Here is a 26,573-nt window from a genome sequence, read left to right as displayed (position 1 = left end):
TGCACCACAGGACCTGCCCTCGAGCAGGGCTGTTTCTGCAGCTCACACCTGCACAGAGATCCCTTGCAGCTTGACATCAAGACTCCTTCTCAATACAGATCTTCTGTAAGACACCCGTGGTTACTTTGGAGCTTTCATGTATTCTCTAAGGTTCTGTCTTAGAGGGACTGTGCACGTATGATTCCTTCCACACAAAGCCTTGACCAAGCTTGGGACTAGGAGAGGATCCAGCCACATCCTAGCTCCTTACCTCTGTGGTCTGAAGACATGAGAAAAAAAGGGGAACTACTCTGAGCCTCGTGACTCAATGGGAGGGCCTCCTGTAGGTGTGTGCGTAACCCTACCCTCCATGCAGTAAATAACCAAGTGTATCCAGCCACCTCCGATCCTGCTGTGTCACTGTTAAATCACTACAGCATATCCCTATTATATCAACAAATATAGTCCTGCTTCTCCCTTAGGAGTGTATGCTGTGTTTGGATCCACTTGTGACCAATGGGCAAAGTCTGCAGGATGGCAAGAAGGGAAACAAACCGATGACAAGAGACATGAAGCGCATCCCAAATTCTTCTGTGAATGTTCTCGTGGCAACTGCTGTAGTTGAGCAGAAAGCAGAGGTCACTGGGGCAGTAATAGGATGCAAAATGGGAAAGGTGTTATCAGCATCGTGTCGGGTTTGGAAGTGACATATGAAGCAAAGGAGAACTGCACCAGTCCTCCCAGAATCAAAAGCGACTGATATTCCACAATATTTCTGCTGCACTACGTGGTGCAAGTTGTGCAGGTAATGCTTATTCACACAGTAAACGAAGACCTCCCCGAGTCGCCTACAATCCTTTAGGCCACACATCCTCCACCTGTAGGGTTTGGCTCCAAACAGATGCAAAACTGCACCCATAGCACTAATTAAAGGCACTGCCTCTACACAGTTAAGGCAAACAGAGGCAGCAGAATGACGGCTTATTGCCTGCCCTAGCTGCAGTTAAGGAAACTGAAGAGTGATACAGAAGGAATGGGAAAGGGGAGTTTTATTGGAGGTCTGAGTGGTGAAGGAAGTTGAGGACATACAACAAGGACAGCCTGTGCCAACTGGGGGATCTTTTGATTGACTGCAAGCACACCTAAAGGGGACGGCTACCCAGGAAAGAGATGCAGAAATACTGTTAGAAAATGGTATGGCCATCCAACCATCCAGCAGGAGGTGCAGAAAAGCACCTGGTTCATGGAAGAACACCGTGAATGCAGCCCCCAACACTCAAACACAGCAAGCCTGCTGGAGCACCACCTCCACAGATCCGTGAGGGAACACCTGGTGGCAAATGGATTAAATCCTCTGGCAGATGTCCGTACATCCTCTCAGGAGTGGAAGTAGCCCTGGGCTTGCTGAAATCAAGCAAGCCCTCAGAAAAGGGTTGGGAAAAGTACTCTGTAAAGGTGACTGATGTAGTTCTCAAAACCACCTACTGCTGATGTTACCTAAAAGTGGTGATGGCTCACATTCCTCGGGTAAGGAAGTGCAAAACGGCGAGGAGTCAACTGGATGGTTCACACTTCTCAAATAAATAGGATGGCTTACTTAAACACAACAATAAATCAACAAAACATCCAACCACATGGAGATTATTTTTCCATCTCCTGAGAAGAGAGAGTATCTGACAGCACTGCAGCCAAACCAGCCTGTGACGGTCACAGCCACCACCAGCCGATGCTGTGCTGGGAATTTTAACTGAACCGTGAAGGCAACTTATCGAATAGCAGCAGTGCTAAACAGAACAATTAAGGCAATAAACAACCACGTGGTTACAACAGCCTTGTTAAGCAGTTGTTAGAGCACTCCAGGACACCTGCATGATATCAATAAATTCATTCCTCCCTCCCTCTTCAGCCGAGCACGCAGACTGCACTCACTGCCAGGGGACGCTCTCAGCAGCGCGTGCCCTTTGCAGAAGGCACCTGGGCTGTGCTTTACTGACCTGCTGCTGCTCGGCCGTGTTCTCAACGCGTGCTCCAGTCAGCCCACAGGCTGCCAGCTTCTCATCGTCTGTTCCAGAGCCCAGTGCCGGAGCTGCTGCAGATGCTGAACGTGCTCAGGGCCCGCAGCTGTGTGCTCAAGGCATCTGCAGCTGCCAGGACAGCCTGAACAAAAGCCTTGCCAGGGCTTTGCACAACCCCAGCTGAGCCATCAGGCAAGCGCTCAGCAAACAAAAGGTAACGCCATTTCAAGGGTCGCCAGAGGCACGTGTTGCCCGCAGGGTCCCCAAAGAGAAGCTAGGGGCTGCCGGGGAGGAGGAGCAGGGCGAGTGCAAATTTCCACTTGGAGGCTTCACATTAAGACACTCCAAAGGAGGCATCGGGGGGTTTAAAGCTTCCGTCAATCCACGCGTGCACAGCTGCAGAGCGAGGCCGTCTCGTGTCTCCCGTGGCCCAGAGGAAGAACTGCAGCCCCAGCTGCGCTGTGTTACAGAGATCCAACCGGGCAGCAGAGCACGCTGACCTCCTCTGCTCCCTTCCTCACTGTCCCAGCTCCCAGCCCGTTCCCGTGCCCCTCGGAGCCCAGCCCGGGCTGCATGAACTGCCGCCCTGGTTGCAGCCCGTCTGGGCCAGCAAACCTGCTGCGCTGAGCGGGAGCTGGAGCCGGGACCAGGGTCCCGCCTGGGGTACGGCAGTGCGGGTTCCGCCCCGTCCGGGGCCGCTCCCCGCTCCTCTCCCGGTGCTGCTGGCAGGGGGCAGGAAGCGTGCGCTCCTCTGCACGAGCCACGAAGGGCACCTACCTTGGGTGCGGAGCAGGCTGCTCCCAGCTCTGGTGCAGGTAGCCGGGCTCCTCGGAGTCGCGTAGAGCAGAGGACGCCGAGTGCCCTCAGCCCGGAGCTGGCCGCAGGACGGCCTTGGTGCACCTCCTGCCACCGCGGTGCTGCCCGGATGGCTTCCAGCCAGGCTCTCGCCTCTTCCGCACAGGCTCAGGAAGGCAGGAATTCCCACAACGATCACGCCCAGAGCTCGTTTTCATGGCACATCTGCCCCCGGGGGATGGCGATGGGAAGGGGTGCGGGGGAGGAGGGAGGGAGGAATGGGGGCTGTGTTTTGTTACGCTAATGAAGCATCGCTTTCTGCCGACTCTCTTTGCTTCCTTCGCTGGGGACATTCGCACACCCTTGTCATCAGGCATCCCTCCCTTGCTGTCCTGGCGTTCCTTTCACTCCTCTCCCCCACGAGTATGTCCCAGCAAGAGGCAATCTCCGGTACAGCACCAGAGGACATTGTGTGTTGAACAGAACTCTTGCAATGGAACCGAGCTGTGGCTAGGAGCTTTACCCAGAAGCTGCTGTAAGAATACGACTTTCCCCAGATCCTTGTCTAAGGGTCCTAATAAGTCTTCTGTGCAGCGATACCTTGCGGTTCTGTGTGGGTTTGTGGTCCGTATGGCTGGCCATACCTACCCTTGAGTTGCACCGGGCAGTGTACTTGGGAGTGACCTCACTGGAAGGAAAGCAGTGTGCAAACTGCAATGGGAAATTGCATTTAGGAAAGCAGGATATTGAGGTTCGTTTTCTGGTGGATGTGGGTGCTTCTTACTACCCATAGATGGTTTTGTAACAGTAGTAGATGCTACTGCCCAACGGGAAAAGGTTTCCTTTTTTGGATTAATTAAACATAAGCTAAGAAAACAAGCAGGAATACAGAAATTCTTGTACCTGCCAGGTTACTCTGGCAAGAAATTGAATAAAACTGGAGCTAAGAGTGCAACGATATTGACTGATTAAAAACTGTAACTCTGGCTTTAACACAAACTGGGCAAAACAATGTTGTACCCCCAGGAGTTACAGCAATCTCAAATATGATACACTTAGTGGTGTGGGCATCAGGGCCAAAAATGAAGCCCTAAATAGAAGTTAAAAGCAAGAGCTTGCCTAGTCAGGGTAAAGCGGTGCCCTTTGAGGGTATGGGACTGTAGGAGGATAAAAGAAATAATAGGTAACTTTTTGGAGTTTGGATTCCAATTTTGATAGCAAGTGCTGTAGTTTGGTACAAGACTTGAGGGCAAGTACTAGAATAGTTGAATGGATACACTCAGTGGTGGCAAATCCGTGCACTTTATTAACCAAGTTAAGGAACGAAAAGATGGAGTTTACCTTCTGGATTTGAGGGATGTCTCTTCTGCCTGGTTTGGCCAAAGGAAGCCCAAGGTTATTTGCCTTTGAATAGGAAAGCCCTGATATGGGGAGAAGAGTCTCAGTTAACCTGGACAGTGTTACCCAGGGTTGTGAGAACAGCTGAATGATGGTCAACTCATGAGCCTGAGATCTGGGATCCTCCATCCTAGGGTGGAACTTTACTGCAGCACGTGGCTGCCACAGCAACAAAAGGACTGTGTACAATAGACTGAGAGTTTGCTGAGTTTCTTGGTTTACAGAAAGCACAAATAACAGGAAGTGACATATTTGGGAAATGAGATTACAGCTGGACTTTGAACCTTAAGAACTGCCAGGAAAAAAGTCATCTGCCAAACCCCTGAGCTGCAAATTGCCAAGGAAGTGAGTAAGGGATGGCCAGGGTGCCTGAGGGCGGTGGCTGCACAGGTACTTGTCGGAATGCAAGAAAAGCTGTTCAGAGGAGCAGCTGTGGAGCAAGATAAACAGCATGAGAACCAAGGACACCTCTGCAAGGAGAAGAAGGGTCTCACAGCTCTGATTGGATACGTGCCTGCATGGACAGTTGAAAAGGGTTCTGTAGAATGCTCTGTTGACATGTAAAGGTGGTTGGGAAAGTTGTAAGGGCGGACGGGAAAGTTAGAAAATAACAACTTGTGAAGGTCTATAAGGGATGTGAGAACTTGTAATAAACGATTTGGATCGTTCACATCTGAGTCCGTGCCTCAAACGCTGCAAATGTGGTGCTGATAGGTTGATGGTTGGACTTGTTCATAGAGGTATTTCCAACCGTAATGATTTTTTTATTCTATGAGGGTTAAGGACTCCAGGACAGTATCAGTGAATACTTCATTCATGGCTTGAAAGCTGAAGCTTGAAGCTGCTGAGGTTGAATGAGGAAGAGTATGTCCTTTGATGTGGTTGAAAACTGATCTTGAACAGACTTTCTCAACAGGATACTCTTTGGTTGGGACAAATACAGAGGAGTGAATTTGTGATTTTTCTTGCACAGGGTCAGTGATCACTGTCTGCACAACAGTTTTAGGAAACAAGAAAAGAGGAAAAAAAAAAAACTGCACAGGACCTAAGTAAAATGAATTCTTAATGACCGACTGTGCTAGTGAAACATATTGAGTAGCTTGAAGCTTAAGACAAAGGAGTTAATTGCTTTGTTGTATGTGACTATATGAAGGGTTGCTGTAAAGAAGAATAGTAAACTTGTTATATGGCAAACAGGCTATGAACTAGTGGTTGTATCAGTTAGGAAGATTCGTGTTAGTTACTGCCTTTGAGTAGTAAAGCTTGTAGAGCTTGGGAAGAATAGGTTGGAAAAGCTACAGAATTTTCATCAGTAACAGCTTAGACATATATTGGGGTTAGTCTAGTTATGGATTTTATTGCTGTAAGACATGAGGGATGGGCAAAATGACTTGTTCCTAGTCCCTCCCAGTGCTGTTATTCTGTGCTGCTTGTGTGTTTTCAGAAATCTATGTATTACTTACTATTGTGCCTTTGTTCTTTAGTTGCCATTAGTTGTGGCAAGGGTGACAGCCCTTTCTTCACTCTGTTTCCTTACTGTAGAATTAGGAAATTTACAAAGAAGAAAAACGTGAATAGTCAGGAATATTTTGGAAAGTGTTTCCACTGTTAAACACTTCAGAATTTCTCAGAAATTCTGCTTCCCAGCTGTAAAGAAAAGGCTTGTGCCTAATTTCAAAGGGTTGAGAATACTTAATCCTGAAATTGTTTATTGGTTTTTTACTCTGTTTTGGCCTTGTACTTTGTCTCCAGTAGTATGTAGTTGGCACTCAGAAGTAATTTGATTCAGCTTGTCCTTCTGCACTGTTTGCTTTCTGTTCCGTTGTGCTGCTTTGCCTGTGGAGTCCTCTAGTCTGAGATCTGTTGTCTCACCTTGCCTGAATTCTGCCTCAACTGAATAGACATAGATTCAAAACCTGTGTTGCATTATTTTCTGGTTTCAGAAGTGTCCAGTCTTTTACTAGATAGACTTTCCTGGTTTTGAGTAACTTACAAAACTGATAGTATTCCTGCCTGCTTCCCAAGAGTCTCTGTTTTTCAGACAAGGTTTTGTTAACAAATCCATGAAACCCCAATAGAAATTCTGGACTCTTTGCTGTGTGTCTACTTGCATCTTCTGCTTTCTGCCCTTGTCTTTGTGATGTCTTCGTTTTGCACATCCTCTTTATTTGTCTTACTTGAGTAAATGAATCCATCTGTCACAATCTTCTCACCTGGATGTCTGAAAGTTCTCTTCCCGGCAGGGGATTTATTTCACTGTTTACCTCTTAACTTTTGTCCTTCCATTTCCTTCTCTGTTCCTTTGGTTTTATTTGCTGCAACGCTTCCTCCTCTTTATTTTCAGGAGTACTTCTAATCTCTTAACATGAACTGTGTGTTCCTGTACTTCAGGTTCCCTTCAAAGATTTTTTCCATATCTCTTCTTTGATTTTGATTAATGTTAACTGTTGAGATTTTTCTGGATGTATTCCCAAGACTCAGTCTGAGGTTTAAAATCCATCCAGTAGTACTACTGAATTCAAGTCTGCAATTCAGAATTGCATTGTTTGTAGAGCAGGGCCTTTTTAGAATTGAATTCAGTGGGATGTGAACAGAAGACTCAGGACAGCAGGGTCTGTTTTAGTTGGATAAGGCTTTTGGTTAACTCTTCTCATTCCTGTAGATATGGATATATCTTGTTTCATCTACACGCAAAACTTTGTAGTGTAATCAGTTACAGAAAAATACATTGTCTTCCCTTCCTGTGTTTCTAGTTCTGTCTTAGTAGTTTTCTTGAAATGTGTTAGCACAGTCCTGCTTCATGTAGTTCCTGTCCTTGTTTTTCTGTTCCTCCTGCTTTCCCTAGTCCTGTTCTGATAACCTCAGAAGTACTCTCTGTTCTTCTTAATTTCTTCATGCCTAAATAGAATTGTCTCCTCAACACCAAATCTGAAATGTTTTTGTGTTATCTTAGAAGCCCAAAAGTAAATACCAGGTTAGTTTTTATGAGAATTTCCTTTTCAGCGTCAGAATCTGAGCTTGGTTTACCAGAAGAGCTCAGGAAAACTAATGTTTATTAAAAATCAGTGTATTCTGTAACTCCACCACGTTCGGCATAGTGCAGTTTAGGTTCAATGGAATACAGTATTCTCCTGAAGCTTTGAGATGTTTGTCTTTTTGATTAATGGAAATGGTGGAAAGCATTGTACTTGAATTGCAGGTGTTGTGCTTCTTCCAAGGGTTATGAAAATCAGCTGTATTGTCTGGTGCCTTGGGAAAAATACAGCAGGAATTGAAAAGTCCTGCCAGGTTTCGTGCTTTTGTTTTGCATGTGGTAGTATTGAGCTATTAAGAAAGACTTCAAATGTTGTGCGGTACAGCTCGTATTTCCTATCTGCTTAAAGGGAGAAGCAAAGTCTTTGATACTGCTACAGCTGTTGGATGTGAAGCTTTAATTAAAAAGTTCTTTGCTTTGTTTGGTAGCAATAGCTAAATATCCTGTTGAAGGAAATGTAACTTTTTTTAATCAGGGGTGATTAAATTCTTATGATCACGTTAGCAGATGTTTTGGGACAGATCTTAAACGAAAGTTTTAACAGTCATATCTGTTTCCATTGCTTACATGTCCATTACCAGTCGTTGTGGGTCTGTTTAACATGTTTTTCTTTGCTCCGTGTAATTATTATTTTTTCAACAAAATAACAGTACTTTGTGCTTTTAATGTGCATTCTGCTATTATCTTATTGTAAAACATGGGACCCCATTGTGATGCATCTATGAGGGCTGCTCTGAAAGTAATGCCTCCTATTTTATTATGTCAGCCCATGACATCAGAGGCAGATGTTAGTGGGATGGCAGTAGAGGTTGAACCTCCCCGCCAGTATTCCATTACATTTTATTACTGTGCAATGAAAGCTTTGCTTCTGTCATAAGCATGTATCCTTCTCAGTGTCTAGCTTCAGCAGTAGAGGTTTTCACAGAGCTCTGAGAGCAGAGCTACACTTTAAAACTGGTGAGTCTGCCCCATGGGTTGGAAGTGATAAGCTTGGCTTTTGTTTGTAACTTTGAGACAGCTGCTCAAGAGTGGGGTTATTCTCATGTGTGCATTAACAGATAGCTTATTACCTGCTGGTGAAGATTAGTTAAGCATCCATAAATGTTGACGGTTTTTGTCATCACCAGGCATAATGTTAGGATTTAAATGCATTCCCAAAGTGGAAAATGCTCATGAAGATTTCTGTTTGATTGTTTTCAGAGTTGTGGGTTATACTGCTTTCTTTTAATGGGCTTGCTATGACAAATATAAAGCCTGTTCTTTTCAGCCTTTAGTTTACTAGCTATTAACAACAGAATATTTACAGTGAAAAAGATCTAAGGGGATAAACACATTCTATTTTAGCACCTCAACATTTGCAAAAAATAAATGGACAAAACCACCTCCCTTCCCACTACAGCACTTATCTGGCAGAACTGGTTGGATTGCTTCTGTTCTCTTAGCTCTTGGGGCTGTTGTTTTGCCACTCATAGAACTGCTTCCATGAGTTTATGTTGTGTTTGCACTGGAGGGGTTGAGAAGCAGCTGAAACTGTCAGCTTCATTCTTGTCCTGCATCCCACTGAATGTGAGCTATGTATGAACTCAATAAGCAAATACGATTTTTGGTATTGCATTAAGTATATTCCTGTGCTGTGCTCTGGTGGTATGTAACTGTTCAGGCTTTGACATTATTAATGGAAGCATGCCTGACTTCAGCATGTGCAAGGCTTAATCATGAGCATCTAACCCATCTTTTAACAATGAGACAGAGTTCAAGTAGATTTGCAGGTGATCAGTTGTGCAAGACAAAACTGAATTCCTTCTTTGATAGAACAACCAATTCCTTTTTTCCTCCAGACAAAGAGAAGAGATGTAGTCCCATATGTCATACTTCACTTGTGCTCTTGAGGCTGTGCCAGACAGTAAACAGCTAATTCATGTAAAAGAGATGATCGTTGCGAGAGTTGGTGTTTGCTGAAGGAAACAACTGCTTGTGGTTCTTTTTTTTATTTAGGGCAACCACCTCAAAAGCCATAAGCAACAACAAAAATTCCTGCAGGAGTGATTGGAACGAGAAATGTTGGCAATAAGGGGATTTTCCAAGGGCTCAAATTGAGGGCTAGTCTTGCACTGTTTGCAGTAATGACCTTGGCACCAAAAACTCGTTGGGATTTTCTTATGAGAATTTGTGGTGTGTTGTCAGTAGGTGACAACTGAGGAAACGCATGTGCAGCAGAACACATGCGTTTGGGACATGGTACAGATACAGAAAAACCAGTGAGACTGGGCATGTCAAGGCCAATAACAACCCTCCTGGGAGACAGTACAAATCCTTATCGTTGCAGCATGAATAACTGGAGAGAAGTGAACGTGAGAGTGGAAGATGTATAGGGAAAGATATTCTGTGGAGAATAAGCTGCAATTAAGGCATTGTACAATGTTCTTCCAGCTGGAATATTACTTGCAGTTCTGGCTACTATATTCAAGAAACATTGATTGAAGCTGCTTGGAATTCAATGAAGGGAATATTATGGGAATAAAGAGCCTGTTATGAAAGGACAGTAGAGAAGTTTTTCAGTCTGTGGATAAGAACTAATGGCTGGATAAAATAAATGTAAATGAATGGAAAAGCTCTTGCCTCTTAAGGTGGGATCCTGGAAGAGCCTCTGTGGTCATTTGTCCAGTGTGTTTTCCCCCAACACTTTCTGTACAGGGAGTGATATTGTTTAAACCTACCTTTATAAATGAATCAGTTTGGTATCTTACATGAGTTATTGCCTTTGTTTATAAACAGTATTGGACAGTATTGATTTATGTAATTGGAAATGAAAAATCCTCATTATGAAGATTTTGTTTGGGACCTGAGCAAGGTCAGTTGAGCTCCCAACATGCTGTGGAAGAAAACTTGTTTTTATTCTTGTGAATTATTTTTTTAATCTCTAATGTTGTTCTGGAAACACTGTTACATCCCTAAAAGGCAGCAGCATATTTAAATTATCCCAGTAATGAATAATAATATACAGTAAGGAATAATAATAGTTTCATTATAAGTGTTAAAATTTTCACTGATAGTTTAAAAAAAGGAAATGCTATTTGTCAGATGTCAAAAACAGGATAATTTACCAAATGCAGAAATTTAGGATTTAGTGAAATTAATTCAGGTGTAAGAATATTGGTGGCCTGTATTTGACTCCTGCATAGTTTGCAAGGTTCTTGCACATAAAACCTAGTTTTGTGGTTGTCTCGCTCCAATTTAGGAGTGAGGCAAAGGTTCTTTTGATATGTTATGCCCGGCGTGAGATTAAGAAGAAGAACATTCAAATGTTGATCCGACCAGTTTATTGGAAGTAATAGACAATTGAGGGGATGGGGAAGGGGGAGCGGCGAATGCCAAAATTAGGGTGATGGGGAAGGGAAAGTAGGCGATAGAAAAAAGGTAGAAAAGAGAAGAATTACGTTAAAGCGGGGAATAGTCACCTCCTGGATGCAGCAGCGTCCCGTAGCACGTTGTTAACGTTGGTCCGGGGCAAAATAAGCGTAGGGGAGAGCAGCAGCGAAGTAGCAGGCCGCAGATCGATGAAACGCAGAGAAGATGGTCAGAGTAGCGAGGTCTCAGGAAGTGGAGTCTCGGGCAGCGAGGTCCCTCGAAGCAGAGTCTCGAGCAGCAATCCCAGAACAGATAATAGGCAGCAGTAGGACAATGGTGGAGGAATCTGAGGTCAGATACATAGATACCCTCAAAGGTTCTTCAGCATGCAGGCATCTTCTTCAGCATGCAGGCGCTCGCGTAGAGAGGCATCTGATGACAGAAAACCTCCTTGTTTCCGTAGTGAGGCATCTGGTGTCAGAAAACCTCCCCAAATTCGGGGTTTGTCCGTGCCCTTTTTATCCTTCTTTCCAGCTTTCGAGACATTTCGGGACGGCTCGGGTCAGAGTCCTGTGATTTCCTCAGAGATGTCAATCTTCCTTGAGATGAGCCAACACGAGAGAAAGACCACTTAAGGGCCATCAGTCCTCAGGGATGGCCATCTTCCTTGAGATAGGCCTACACAAAAGACCACTTAAGGGCCATTGATCAGTATCTTATCTCCCTTTCGTAGCTCCCGGACTTGTCCATCTCCTAAACAAAGGGATTTCTCGAACCTTGGTTCCTGTGTGTCTCAGACAAAGGCAGTCCTGGAACCTTGGCCAGGACTTGCCTGAACTTGTCCATTTCAGCAAACTTTGAGACAGTAATGTAAAAAGCATGGCTTCTTACAGTGGTATTTTTGCTTCTAATTCTACCCTCTTGTTAGCAATTTGTGGGTCAGGCTGGGTCACATCACACTTCATTTCAGTTTTCAGTTCCTTCTTACTGTGGGAATCAAATGTTGTTTCTGCATTTAGAATAAGATAAGAATATTTTATTTCAAGGTCTCATTATATAAGTGGAGCAGTTTGTAGTTATTAGGTAGAAGTTATTAGGTACAAAGACTGCAGCTCCTGTCTGTCCAGCTGTCTGAAATAGAACTAACAATATGCCTGTATAAACTAGCAACAATGTATGTTTTAGTGTTTTGTTGTACGCATTGTAAAAATATACAAGTCGTGACATACCTTAGGAGGTGCCTGAAGAGATATCGGGAAGGACTGGAATTACCCCTTCCCCGGGCCCTTTGTTTAACAAAGGCCTCTAGGACAGAATAGAAGAAGCTTTGAAGGGAATCAACATATCAATACGATAAGAGTACCGAGACATCTTGGAGACAGAAACAGCAGGATGGCGACTGACAAGATAGCAAGTGAACTAACAAATTTAACAAATGCAAACCTCGGGTAAAATTGTAATACCCAACCAAAGGGGAGATGGGAGGGGAAAATATCTGGGAGAAAAGGTATAAAAACTGTAACATCATGTCCATAGGTGCGCTTCTGCAATCAGGGCGCCCGCCATTGCAATCGCGAATAAAAACTGCTTTTTATCAGAGATACCGTCCTGACCAAAATTTATTGAGGATATTTCCAACAATTTGGGGGCTCGTCCGGGATTCATTATCGCTTCTTGGGGTGTTCCCCACTGCACTGGACAGGATAAGTGCACTCCGCTGATTTTAGCGGTCCTGTCTGGGTGGTGAGGTGACTTCTCAGGACAGCCAATAGGAAACCGAGATTGTTACATAAAGGACGGACTCTGTGAAAGCCAAGGGGCTAGGCAGGCACAGGTGTTAACCCTTGCAGACCTGGAAAATTCGTGCACGGATCAAGGTAAGGGAAATTAATTCTTATCTTGGGTTGAGACTCTTGAGCGTGTGTGGCTGAGACGCACTTCTAGTGCGAAGTGAGTGCGGAGTCCCAATCCGCGGTTCCGTTGTCCCGCGAGGGGCACGGCCGGAGACAGACGAAGCGGCTGCGGTGCTGAAAGCGAGAGTCTCGGGAGGGAGCTGTTGGTGTACGGTACCCTGCGCACTTGACGAAGTGCCAGCAGTACACCCCTATTTAATCCCAGAGACGGAGCGGGTGCTCCCGAGGGATTGGGCCCAAAAATCCGAGAATCGGAGTGTGGGAGCCTGTGAGCTGGGTAGTTCACAGTAGCACTCCGGAGGGATGGGTAATAGGAGCTCCGTATAACAGGGTAAAAGGGTCCCTAACACTGTGCCCAAAGATAGCCCCTTGGGAAAGATACTAGACCGGTCTTGTGCAGTCTGTGTGAGTGTGGTTGTGAGTGAGACGCAGCACAGCTGCAGGGTGAGTGAGGAGTCCCGACCCGCGGTTCCGTCCTCCCGCGAGGGAAACGGCCAGGGACGGACGAAGCGAAACACCTCTATGTTCTATATGTTGCGATGTTTTTGTATTTGTTACGATGTTTTTGTCTTATTAATTGTTGTTAGTATTGTGGCAATTGTAACGCACATATTAGTGAAGTGCATATGGAGTCGGGTGGGGGAAAAAGCCCACAAAAGGCAAACCACAATTAGTATCGAGACCCTGTTGCTTTTGTTGTAGAAAATACCGCGGTTTAAATGTGATAATGATCCAGATTAGAGAAACAATAGGGTTGTGTTACCTCCGCTTTAACATGTTAACTTTACGAAATTTGTTTTTGAACCATTGTTCCCCCTCCTCGTGTGTGTACGAACATAAGGGAAAGAGATACCTAAGAAAGTCTCTTAGGATGTATATTGGCATATCGGAGGGATATTGCTGGGGAACCGGGAGGGACTCTAAGCAAGAACACCCTCAGCAAATAATGTAATCATTGGTGGTTAGTGTATGAGTTGGAGGACGGGTTAAAATGATCCCAAAACCAGGAAAAAGGATAAGGAAAAGATGTTTAAATATTGTGTTAGATATGGCCTAGAGAGCCACTACAGGGAAAATCAATATTTGGCCAAAATACGGATCTGATGAAGGTTGGGTTTGTCAGATCTCGAATTTATATGTAAAGAACAAAACCTCTTTTCAAAGGAGGAATCAGAATATACTTCCTGTTGGATACAAGAAATCAGCCTGTTATTAGTAAAAAGAAAAAGGCCCGGACCAGGAAGGAGAGGAATTAGAAAAAGGAACTAATCAATGGGACCCTCCTGAGAATCTCCCCCCCCCGATATAGCCCCAATGTAGCACAAAGGGAGACAGGCACTGCCCCAGTAAGAGGAAATGGTAAAGCACACAGGGACATTTCACAGAAAAAAGGGGGGGGGGGGGGGGGGGGAATGCTGGGCTCAGGAGAGAATTAAAACAATGTAAAAGGGACATAAAAATTTCTCCTTTCCCAGACACTAGCTGTACCAGCACCTCGGTGTATCCCTTATGGGAGGTCCCACTGGGACAAGGACAAATATGCTATGTAAACTCCCCACTCACTAGTGGAGAAATTAGAAATTTTAAGAAGGAAATGAAATCTTTAATTGAAGATCCTATAAGAGTAGCAGAACAATTAGATCAATTTCTGGGGCTTTCAAAACTTTGGTCCCACCAGGAGCCCCTGGTAAATATAAAAGTGGGACCTGAGGGGGAAGAAGTTGTGGATTTAGTTGATACTGGGACAGCTCATTCATCACTGGCCCATAAGGTGTAAGGACTCAAATTAACAAATGAGGCCTTAAAGATAACAGGGGTAGAGAGAACCGGGATGACAGTACCACTTTTTGAGAATACTGTATTAAAACTAGGGGATAAAGATGAAATCGGGAATCAAGAAAAACATGAAATAAGGCCATAAAGATAAGGGTGGAACAGCCCAAGGAATTGAATGATATGGATTGCTAAGGGAAAGTTATATGGTATTAAGGGTGTTTGTGGAAACTGAAAAATTGTACTGTTTGATATGTGGGGTTTGAAGGGAATGGGACAAACTGCTTTGATGGTATAAGAAAGTGTAATTGCTATCGGTATGCAAAAGTATAATTGAGGGTGTGTCAAAGTGTAACTGACGGTACAAATAGTGAAATCGTGTACAAAGGAAAAAGGGTTAAAGAGAAAGTGAATTTATCTGTGCTGGTATGAGAGCAACCCCCTGTATTGTTTCCCCCCCTTGCAAGAACTCTTGGAGTGAGAGAGAGCCGGGTACGGAGACTTGCTGTAAGCAGCAAAGGGGGGAGGTGCGGAGGAGGGGGCAATGGAAGTGAGAATAGCCTTCATGTGCAGAGATGTAGGAAACCTGAAATCCCAGTGTTAGCACTGGACACCTGGAGAGAAGGAGGTGAAACTGAAATAGGATGTTAGTAGTTTATGTAATGATGAGAGTTTGGAAAGTGAGAGAGTTTGGGACAGACACAGGCTGGAGGAGGAAGGACGTAATCGAAGGAACAGGTGTGCAAGTGGTTATTGCATCTGTACCTTCAGTGGCAGGGAGGGATACTGAGTTGGGCCTAAAAACCCACCTCTTAAACAAATGGTTAAAGAGTTGGTGCAGACATAGGAGTCTTGGTTTTTTTGATCATGGGGCAATTTATTCGGCACCTGGCATGACAGCTGCAGACGGAAGCAGCCTGTCTCAAAGGGGTAAGAGGGTTCTAGCCGAGGAACTGTCAGGACTTATTGACAGGTGTTTAAACTAGGTAGGATGGGGGAAGGGGACAAAACGAGGGCCGCTGGGTCTGAGGTGGCAGTTCAAGACTCAAAGCAGAGCTCGCTGGGTGCAGACAATGGAGTTAAAAGTCATGGAGAGGGGTGGGAAGATGTTGCCTCTCTCAAGTGCCTGTATACCAACACGCGAAGCATGGGGAATAGACAGGAAGAATTGGAGCTCTGTGTGCGGTCAAGTGGCCATGATCTCATTGCGATCACGGAGACGTGGTGGGACAGCTCGCATGACTGGAATGTTGTCATGGAGGGCTATGTGCTTTTTAGGAAAGGTCGGCTGGCAAGGCGGGGTGGTGGAGTTGCTCTTTATGTGAGAGAGCAGCTAGAATGTATTGAACTCCACCTGGGGGAGAGTAATGTAGAAGTCGAGAGCTTGTGGGTGAGAATCAAGGGCCAGGCTGGCAAAGGGGACACTGATGTGGGTGTGTACTACAGGCCTCCTGATCAGGAGGAGGAGGTTGATGAGGCCTTCCATAAGCAACTAGAAGTAGCGGCACGCTCCCAGGCACTGGTACTTATGGAGGATTTCAATTATCCAGATATTTGCTGGACGACCAACATGGCCAGGCATGCACAGTCCAGACAATTCTTGCAATGCATTGAAGATAACTTCCTGATGCAGGTGGTAGAGGAACCGACGCGGGGTGGGGCATTGCTGGACCTTATTCTCACCAATAAGGAAGGACTTGTTAAGGAAGTAAAAGTTGGGGGCAGCTTGGGATGTAGTGACCATGAGATGGTGGAGTTCGAGATCCTGAGTGGAGGTAGCAAAGCAAAAAGTAGGATTGCTACCCTGGACTTTAGGAGAGCCAACGTTGATCTCCTTCAGGACCTACTTGGGGCTATCCCGTGGGCCAGGGTGCTAGAAGGCAAGGGGGCCTGTGAGAGCTGGTTAGCATTTAAATGGCTCTTCTTCCAAGCTCAGGATCTGTGCATCCCTGTGACAAAGAAATCGGGAAAAGGTGCAAGGAGACCTCCATTGGTGAATAAGGAGCTCATGTGAAAGCTCCGCGGAAAGAAGAAAGTACATGATATGTGGAAGAAGGGTCTGACCACTTGGGAACAATACAAGAATGTAGTCAGGGACTGCAGAGATGCGACCAGGAAGGCCAAAGCCCACCTGGAGTTGAATCTAGCTAAGGAGATAAAGGATAATAAAAAAGGCTTTTTAACATACGTTAACAGCAAAAGGAAGGCTAGGGAGAATGTGGGCCCCATACTAAGTGAGGGGGGTGCTCTGGTAACAGGGGATGCTGAGAAGGCGGAAATACCGAACGCCTTCTTCACTTCTGTCTTTAGTGAAAGGGCTCTCCCTCAGGAATCCCGGACCCTGGAGGTTGATGAGAGAGTCCGGGGAATGGGAGATTTCCCTTTAGTCAGGGAAGAGGTGGTCCGTGAGTGCCTAGGAAACATTAAAGTCCATAAATCCATGGGACCTGATGGGGTGCATCCGTGGGTGCTGACAGAGCTGGCGGAGGTCGTTGCTGAGCCGCTCTCTGTAATCTTTCAGAGGTCATGGAGAACTGGGGAGGTGCCTGAAGACTGGAGGACGGCCAATGTCACTCCAGTCTTCAAAAAGGGCAAGAAGGAAGACCCAGGTAACTATAGGCCAGTCAGCCTCACCTCTGTCCCAGGGAAGGTGATGGAACAGCTTGTGCTGGATGCCATCTCCAGACAACTGGGTGATAAGGAGGTTATCAGGAGTACCCAGAATGTGTTCACCAAGGGGAGGTCGTGCTCCACCAACCTGGTGGCCTTTTATGAAGATGTCACTAGCTGTGTGGACAGGGGGAGGGCGGTAAATGTAGTCTACCCTGATTTCAGTAAGGCTTTTGATACTGTCCCCCATGACATCCTTATAAAGCTGGGGAAGTATGGGATAGATGAGTGGACAGTGAAGTGGGTCGAGAATTGGCTGACTGGCAGAGTGCAGAGGGTTGTCATTGCCGGTGTGGTGTCTGGCTGGAGGCGTATAACTTGCAGCGTCCCCCAGGGGTCTGTACTGGGTCTGGTCTTGTTAAACATCATCAGCGACCTTGATGAGGGGATAGTGACCACCCTCAGCAAGTCTGCTGATGACACGAAGTTGGGAGGATTGGCTGACATGCCTGAAGGCTGTGCTGCCATTCAGCGAGACCTGGACAGGCTGGAGAGCTGGGCAGTAAGAAACCGGATGAGGTTTAGCAAAAGCAAGTGTAGAGTCTTGCACCTAGGGAGGAATAATTACATGCACCGGTACAGGCTGGCGGAAGACCTGCTGGAGAGGAGCTCTGCTGAGAGGGACCTGGGCATCCTGGTGGACAACAGATTGGCCATGAGCCAGCAGTGTGCCCTTGTAGCCAAAAAGGCCAATGGCATCCTGGGGTGCATTAAAAAGAGCGTGTCCAGCAGGTCGAAGGAGGTGATCGTCCCCCTCTACTCTGCCCTATTAATGCCTCATCTGGAATATTGTGTCCAGTTCTGGGCTCCCCAGTACAAAAAAGACAGGGATCTCTTGGAGAGAGTCCAGCGGAGGGCCACGAAGAAGGTGAAGGGCCTGGAGCATCTCCCCTATTAAGAAAGGAAATGCCTTGTCCAGAAGCAAGCAGTGGGCTGGAGAGGGCACCAAAACCAAACCCTGCTTGCACCTTTCCCTCTCCTCATTCCACATGCTGACATTTATTTTAAGAGCAAAAACAAGACTACAGTGAAGAAAGCTCCAGAACAACTCAGCTACTTTATTCACCCCCTTCTCTTTCCACTACAGAAGATTCTCAGAAAACCTCCAAGAGCCATGTTACTGCTCTGCTGACCCTTCTCTGGGATGCATCAGTGCGCTCAGAAATGACTGAGAGCAACACATGCACACAGACACACAGCAGATCCCTACACAACCACTTCTCCACTAGGAAACAGCATCAAAAAGCAGCTGGTGGGAAGAGTAGAAGTGGAAAGCGGGCATGGTGAGAGAAGTGCTTTGGGCAGCAAGGAAAGGCCATCTGAAGCTCCTGGGTTAAGTCCCTTTTGCAGAGGGTATCGGTGATGCCGTCTCCTTTGCAAACTCTTCCTGCATGGAGAGAAGCATTGGTCTCCCTCATCCCCGGGCTCTCCAGCATTTTGAGGGTCTCTTCTGCTGGGGGTTTTCCCATGAGAAATGAGGCACCAGCCCTGAGAGAAACTCTTCCTGCAGGAGATGCACTCCTAGTAGCTACCTGTCCTGTGGACTGTAATGTTTAATGAGGACTGAGCTTTGCATGAAGTTCTTCTGGGAGTGTGAGGAGCTCTCTGCTAGGCACAAAGCCCTTCTCACACTCAAGGCTTCCTGCCATTTCAGCTCACTGGTGCAGACATTCTGGTAACACAGCAGATGGGATTCTCTGAGGGAGAGAAAAGACAAGTTCCCAGGCATCTCCCTGCATGCAGGCCTGGCCAAAATGTTCTAAAATGTCCGACAGAAGCTATGGTCTCTCTCCTGTGTGCATATGCTGGTGCAGCTTCAATTCAGAACTCCCTTTGAAGCTCTTACCACACTCAGGACACTCAAAGGGTCTCTTTTTCCTGATGGATGCTCTGATGCAGTGTCAGCTCAGAACGCCTTTTAAAGCTCATCCCACACTCAGGACACTTATAGGGTCGCTCTCCTGTGTGCATGCACTGGTGCATCTTCAATTCAGAACTGCTTATGAAGCTCTTCTCACACTCAGAGCACTTATATGGTCTCTCTCCTGTGTGGACACGCTGGTGCATCTTCAGTTCAGAGCTGATTATGAAGCTCTTCCCACACTCAGAGCACTTATAGGGTCTCTCTCCTGTGTGCATGCACTGGTGCATCTTCAATTCAGCACGCCTTTTGAAGCTCTTCCCACACTCAGGACATTTATATGGTCTCTCTCCTGTGTGGATGCGCTGGTGGTGCTTCAAATCAGAACTGCTTATGAAGCTCTTCTCACACTCAGAGCACTTATATGGTCTCTCTCCTGTGTGGACACGCTGGTGCACCTTCAAATCAGAGCTGCTTTTGAATTTCTTCCCACACTCAGAGCACTTGCAGGGTCTCTCTCCTGTGTGGATGCTCTGGTGGCGCTTCAAATCAGAACTGCTTATGAAGCTATTCCCACACTCAGAGCACTTGCAGGGTCTCTCTCTTGTGTGGACACGCTGGTGCATCTTCAATTCAGAACTGCTTATGAAGCTCTTCTCACACTCAGAGCACTTATATGGTCTCTCTCCTGTATGGATGCGCTGGTGGTGCTTCAAATCAGAACTGCTTATGAAGCTCTTCTCACACTCAGAGCACTTATATGGTCTCTCTCCTGTGTGGACACGCTGGTGCACCTTCAGTTCAGAGCTGCTTTTGAATTTCTTCCCACACTCAGAGCACTTGCAGGGTCTCTCTCCTGTGTGGATGCTCTGGTGGCGCTTCAAATCAGAACTGCTTATGAAGCTATTCCCACACTCAGAGCACTTGCAGGGTCTCTCTCTTGTGTGGACACGCTGGTGCATCTTCAATTCAGAACTGCTTATGAAGCTCTTCTCACACTCAGAGCACTTATATGGTCTCTCTCCTGTATGGATGCGCTGGTGGTGCTTCAAATCAGAACTGCTTATGAAGCTCTTCTCACACTCAGAGCACTTATATGGTCTCTCTCCTGTGTGGACACGCTGGTGCACCTTCAGTTCAGAGCTGCTTATGAAGCTCTTCCCACACTCAGAGCACTTGCAGGGTCTCTCTCCTGTATGGATGCTCTGGTGGAGCTTCAAATTAGAACTGCTTTTGAAGCTCTTCTCACACTCTGAGCACTTATATGGTCTCTCTCCTGTGTGGATGCGCTGGTGGAGCTTCAAATTAGAACTGCTTATGAAGCTCTTCTCACACTCAGAGCACTTATATGGTCTCTCTCCTGTGTGGACACGCTGGTGCATCTTCAATTCAGAACTGCTTATGAAGCTCTTCTCACACTCAGAGCACTTATATGGTCTCTCTCCTGTATGGATGCGCTGGTGGTGCTTCAAATCAGAACTGTTTATGAAGCTCTTCTCACACTCAGAGCACTTATATGGTCTCTCTCCTGTGTGGACACGCTGGTGCACCTTCAGTTCAGAGCTGCTTATGAAGCTCTTCCCACACTCAGAGCACTTGCAGGGTCTCTCTCCTGTATGGATGCTCTGGTGGAGCTTCAAATTAGAACTTCTTTTGAAGCTCTTCTCACACTCAGAGCACTTATATGGTCTCTCTCCTGTGTGGATGCGCTGGTGGAGCTTCAAATTAGAACTGCTTATGAAGCTCTTCTCACACTCAGAGCACTTATATGGTCTCTCTCCTGTGTGGACACGCTGGTGCATCTTCAATTCAGCACGCCTTTTGAAGCTCTTCCCACACTCAGGACATTTATATGGTCTCTCTCCTGTGTGGACACGCTGGTGCATCTTCAATTCAGAACTGCTTATGAAGCTCTTCTCACACTCAGAGCACTTATATGGTCTCTCTCCTGTGTGGACACGCTGGTGCACCTTCAAATCAGAGCTGCTTTTGAATTTCTTCCCACACTCAGAGCACATGCAGGGTCTCTCTCCTGTGTGGATGCTCTGGTGGCGCTTCAAATTAGTACTGTTTATGAAGCTCTTCTCACACTCAGAGCACTTATATGGTCTCTCTCCTGTGTGGACACGCTGGTGCACCTTCAAATCAGAACTGCTTATGAAGCTCTTCTCACACTCAGAGCACTTATATGGTCTCTCTCCTGTGTGGACACGCTGGTGCATCTTCAATTCAGCACGCCTTTTGAAGCTCTTCCCACACTCAGGACACTTATTGGGTTTCTCTCCTGTGTGGATGCGCTGGTGGTGCTTCAAATCAGAACTGCTTATGAAGCTCTTCCCACACTCAGAGCACTTATATGGTCGCTCTCCTGTGTGGACACGTTGGTGTATTTTGAGGTGGGTTCTCCATTTGAAGCTCTTCCCACACTCAGAGCACTTATATGGTCTCTCTCCTGTGTGAATGTGATGGTGGATGGTGAGGCTGGAACTGTTTTTGAAGCTCTTCCCACACTCAAGGCACTTATACGGTCGCTCTCCTGTGTGGACACGTTGGTGTATTTTGAGTGTAGAACTATCCTTAAAGCTCTTCCCACACACAAGGCACTTATACGGTCGCTCTCCTGTGTGGACACGTTGGTGTATTTTGAGTTTAGAACTATCCTTAAAGCTCTTCCCACGCTCAAGGCACTTGTACAGTCTCTCTCTTCTGTGGATACACTGGTGGGAAGTGAGGCTCCCACTGTCCGTAAAAGTCTTTCCACAGTCAGAGCACTCAAAGGCTCTCTCTCCTGTGTACATGCACTGCTGGCCAGTGGGGTGGAGTCTCCATTTCATGCTCCCTGCAGAATCACAGAACTCATAATGCCTCTTTGCTGAGTGCGTGCACTGGTGGCTAGTGATGCTGGAATCCAGTTTAAAGCTTTTCTCACACTCAGTGCATGGATTCTGCTTTTTCATCTGGCACACATCCTTGCTCCTGGTTTCCTCAGGCTGCTTTGGACCTATGCTGGAGTCCACTGGGTTCCTCAGTGTCATTCCCAGACGCTTTCCCAGGGGCTTCTTGATGTGCTCACCCTGACCTTGCTGCAGGACTTCCTGGACATCCCTTCTGATTTCTTCCACAGAGATGTGATTCAGCTGCATTTCCGCTACACAATTTCTCTGCGGAACCTCCTTTGTATTTTTGATCCCATCAGCTGCTGGATGACAGAGGAAATGCAGCAATAGCACACAGTGCCCAAAATAAAACACAGGCAGAGAAGGCTCTTACAGCCCCAACATTCCCCTTCCCTCCACCACCTCACCTGGGCTGAGGTCTCCTGGCATGGTCTCAGGGCTACGCACATCTGGGATCCAGGGGTCTTCCCCTCGTTCAAGCAGGGAGATCACCATGGGCTTGGGGGCTGGAAGTGGAGCTTCAGGGAGAGAAACAGGGAACAAGAGAGCATTTCCCTCATGCTGGCACAGTGCCTGTTCAACAGTTCCACTCTGTGCCCCTCCCCAAGGAGAAACCACCATTTAGGTCTAAATGACACCGTGCCTACAGCTTCCCTTGGAGCAAAGAATGTTTTGACATCTCTGAACATTGTGAAGGGATATTTTTTCTTTCAAATTAACTTTACAACAGCTTATTTGTTTTCTTACAGTCTACCAGTGGTCAAGGCATCAAAATGTTGATGGCAATTGCATGGAAAATCCTCAATTCCATAGCAGTAACCAGGGATTCATCTGTGAGCTGGAGCTGGTGGCACCAAGCAACACACAACACAAGGGCTGGTTTTCTCCCTCCTGGCTGATGCCTGCTTGCCAGCACTGACTCTGTGGCTTTGATCAGAGTGCCGTGCATACTAATCCCTTCTGAAACTCATGCTTTTCAGTATCTCCTTTCTTGCTGGCACTGTGGTGTGAGTCAATATGTAGCTGCATGGTGTTTATTCAAGGCCCGGCTTGCAGAGGCTCATTCTGCACAGCCAAAGGTGCCCTAACGAGGAGGAAAGGCAAACAAGCTCTCACCCAGCGAGGCCACACACTGGTATGTCTCCAACATCACGTCCCGGTAGAGCTCTCGTTGCACAGGGTCCAGCAGCGCCCACTCCTCCCTGCTGAAATACACGGCCACCTCCTCAAAGCTCACGGGCTCCTGCAAGCAAAGAGGCTCCTTGCTGGGAACAGCCAAGGCCCAGGCAAGCAGCTCGCACAGGACAGAACCTCACACCCCAGCTGCTTTTCTGTCCCCACCACACACACGCTGGCTGAGGACACCTCCCTCTTCCCCTGCATTCACATCCCTGGCCCCTTGGCCTCTCCTGCCTGCTTCCCCAACCCCTACCTCAACTGGATGTGCTGCGGCCATTTGCTGCTCTCCTGCAGGCTGGGATGATCACGGCTGGAAGGCAGAAGTTGAACTGGAGCCTGCAGAGAGAAATGGCAGGGGAGCTGTGAGGGAATGCAGCAGTCCCAGTCCCAGCTCAGCCCTTCTGCAGGGCACTGCCCAGCCTTGCAGAGAAAGACAATGAGCTGCAGCACAGGAAACAGTCTGGCTCAAAGAGATGAACCGTCACAAAGCTGTCTCAGACTGGGAGGCTGAAACAACTGGTAGCTGACACTTAGTTCAACAGCTGAGACTGAGAGGGGACTTAAGACAAAGCACGGCAAGGAGGCAGTCATCTTACCCCAAAAGAGGGAGCAGCCCAAGTGCCCCTCCAGCTCTGCTGCACAGCAGCGGGCTGCACCACAGGACCTGCCCTCGAGCAGGGCTGTTTCTGCTGCTCACACCTGCACAGAGATCCCTTGCAGCTTGACATCAAGACTCCTTCTCAATACAGATCTTCTGTAAGACACCCGTGGTTACTTTGGAGCTTTCATGTATTCTCTAAGGTTCTGTCTTAGAGGGACTGTGCACATATGATTCCTTCCACACAAAGCCTTGACCAAGCTTGGGACTAGGAGAGGATCCAGCCACATCCTAGCTCCTTACCTCTGTGGTCTGAAGACATGAGAAAAAAAGGGGAACTACTCTGAGCCTCGTGACTCAATGGGAGGGCCTCCTGTAGGTGTGTGCGTAACCCTACCCTCCATGCAGTAAATAACCAAGTGTATCCAGCCACCTCCGATCCTGCTGTGTCACTGTTAAATCACTACAGCATATCCCTATTATATCAACAAATATAGTCCTGCTTCTCCCTTAGGAGTGTATGCTGTATTTGGATCCACTTGTGACCAATGGGCAAAGTCTGCAGGATGGCAAGAAGGGAAACAAACCGATGACAAGAGACATGAAGCACGTCCCAAATTCTTCTGTGAATGTTCTCGTGGCGACTGCTGTAGTTGAGCAGAAAGCAGAGGTCACTGGGGGCAGTAATAGGATGCAAAATGGGAAAGGTGTTATCAGCATCGTGTCGGGTTTGGAATTGACATATGAAGCAAAGGAGAACTGCACCGGTCCTCCCAGAATCAAAAGCGACTGATATTCCACAATATTTCTGCTGCACTACGTGGTGCAAGTTGTGCAGGTAATGCTTATTCACACAATAAACGAAGACCTCCCCGAGTCGCCTACAATCCTTTAGGCCACACATCCTCCACCTGTAGGGTTTGGCTCCAAACAGATGCAAAACTGCACCCATAGCACTAATTAAAGGCACTGCCTCTACACAGTTAAGGCAAACAGAGGCAGCAGAATGACGGCTTATTGCCTGCCCTAGCTGCAGTTAAGGAAACTGAAGAGTGATACACGAGGAATGGGAAAGGGGAGTTTTATTGGAGGTCTGAGTGGTGAAGGAAGTTGAGGACATACAACAAGGACAGCCTGTGCCAACTGGGGTATCTTTTGATTGACTGCAAGCACGCCTAAAGGGGACGGCTACCCAGGAAAGAGATGCAGAAATACTGTTAGAAAATGGTATGGCCATCCAACCATCCAGCAGGAGGTGCAGAAAAGCACCTGGTTCATGGAAGAACACCGTGAATGCAGCCCCCAACACTCAAACACAGCAAGCCTGCTGGAGCACCACCTCCACAGATCCGTGAGGGAACACCTGGTGGCAAATGGATTAAATCCTCTGGCAGATGTCCGTACATCCTCTCAGGAGTGGAAGTAGCCCTGGGCTTGCTGAAATCAAGCAAGCCCTCAGAAAAGGGTTGGGAAAAGTACTCTGTAAAGGTGACTGATGTAGTTCTCAAAACCACCTACTGCTGATGTTACCTAAAAGTGGTGATGGCTCACATTCCTCGGGTAAGGAAGTGCAAAACGGCGAGGAGTCAACTGGATGGTTCACACTTCTCAAATAAATAGGATGGCTTACTTAAACACAGCAATAAATCAACAAAACATCCAACCACATGGAGATTATTTTTCCATCTCCTGAGAAGAGAGAGTATCTGACAGCACTGCAGCCAAACCAGCCTGTGACGGTCACAGCCACCACCAGCCGATGCTGTGCTGGGAATTTTAACTGAACCGTGAAGGCAACTTATCGAATAGCAGCAGTGCTAAACAGAACAATTAAGGCAATAAACAACCACGTGGTTACAACAGCCTTGTTAAGCAGTTGCTAGAGCACTCCAGGACACCTGCATGATATCAATAAATTCATTCCTCCCTCCCTCCCTGTTCAGCCGAGCACGCAGACTGCGCTCACTGCCAGGGGACGCTCTCAGCAGCGCGTGCCCTTTGCAGAAGGCACCTGGGCTGTGCTTTACTGACCTGCTGCTGCTCGGCCGTGTTCTCAACGCGTGCTCCAGTCAGCCCACAGGCTGCCAGCTTCTCATCGTCTGTTCCAGAGCCCAGTGCCGGAGCTGCTGCAGATGCTGAACGTGCTCAGGGCCCGCAGCTGTGTGCTCAAGGCATCTGCAGCTGCCGGGACAGCCTGAACAAAAGCCTTGCCAGGGCTTTGCACAACCCCAGCTGAGCCATCAGGCAAGCGCTCAGCAAACAAAAGGTAACGCCATTTCAAGGGTCGCCAGAGGCACGTGTTGCCCGCAGGGTCCCCGAAGAGAAGCTGGGGGCTGCCGGGGAGGAGGAGCAGGGCGAGTGCAAATTTCCACTTGGAGGCTTCACATTAAGACACTCCAGAGGAGGCATCGGGGGGTTTAAAGCTTCCGTCAATCCACGCGTGCACAGCTGCAGAGCGAGGCCGTCTCGTGTCTCCCGTGGCCCAGAGGAAGAACTGCAGCCCCAGCTGCGCTGTGTTACAGAGATCCAACCGGGCAGCAGAGCACGCTGACCTCCTCTGCTCCCTTCCTCACTGTCCCAGCTCCCAGCCCGTTCCCGTGCCCCTCGGAGCCCAGCCCGGGCTGCATGAACTGCCGCCCTGGTTGCAGCCCGTCTGGGCCAGCAAACCTGCTGCGCTGAGCGGGAGCTGGAGCCGGGACCAGGGTCCCGCCTGGGGTACGGCAGTGCGGGTTCCGCCCCGTCCGGGGCCGCTCCCCGCTCCTCTCCCGGTGCTGCTGGCAGGGGGCAGGAAGCGTGCGCTCCTCTGCACGAGCCACGAAGGGCACCTACCTTGGGTGCGGAGCAGGCTGCTCCCAGCTCTGGTGCAGGTAGCCGGGCTCCTCGGAGTCGCATAGAGCAGAGGACGCCGAGTGCCCTCAGCCCGGAGCTGGCCGCAGGACGGCCTTGGTGCACCTCCTGCCCCCGCGGTGCTGCCCGGATGGCTTCCAGCCAGGCTCTCGCCTCTTCCGCACAGGCTCAGGAAGGCAGGAATTCCCACAACGATCACGCCCAGAGCTCGTTTTCATGGCACATCTGCCCCCGGGGGATGGCGAAGGGAAGGGGTGCGGGGGAGG

The 26,573-nt window shown here is 47.8% G+C and overlaps 2 pseudogenes across 1 annotated transcript in view; one reads left to right on the top strand and one right to left on the bottom strand.

Annotated features, from left to right (window-relative positions):
- The window catches only part of LOC146756820 (uncharacterized), a 188,625-nt pseudogene that overhangs the window by 63,788 nt on the left and 98,264 nt on the right, over positions 1–26,573 (top strand). The gene's annotated exons all lie outside the window — the stretch shown is intronic.
- LOC146756822 (uncharacterized) overlaps positions 1–26,573 on the bottom strand; it is a 37,849-nt pseudogene that overhangs the window by 3,791 nt on the left and 7,485 nt on the right.

Source organism: Coturnix japonica, chromosome 25 (assembly GCF_054131305.1).
Source record: "Coturnix japonica strain WE chromosome 25, WE-NBRP24, whole genome shotgun sequence".
Classification (NCBI taxonomy): domain Eukaryota; kingdom Metazoa; phylum Chordata; class Aves; order Galliformes; family Phasianidae; genus Coturnix; species Coturnix japonica.
Note: the sequence above shows the minus strand (reverse complement) of the source record. Positions and strands in the feature narration are given on the sequence as shown.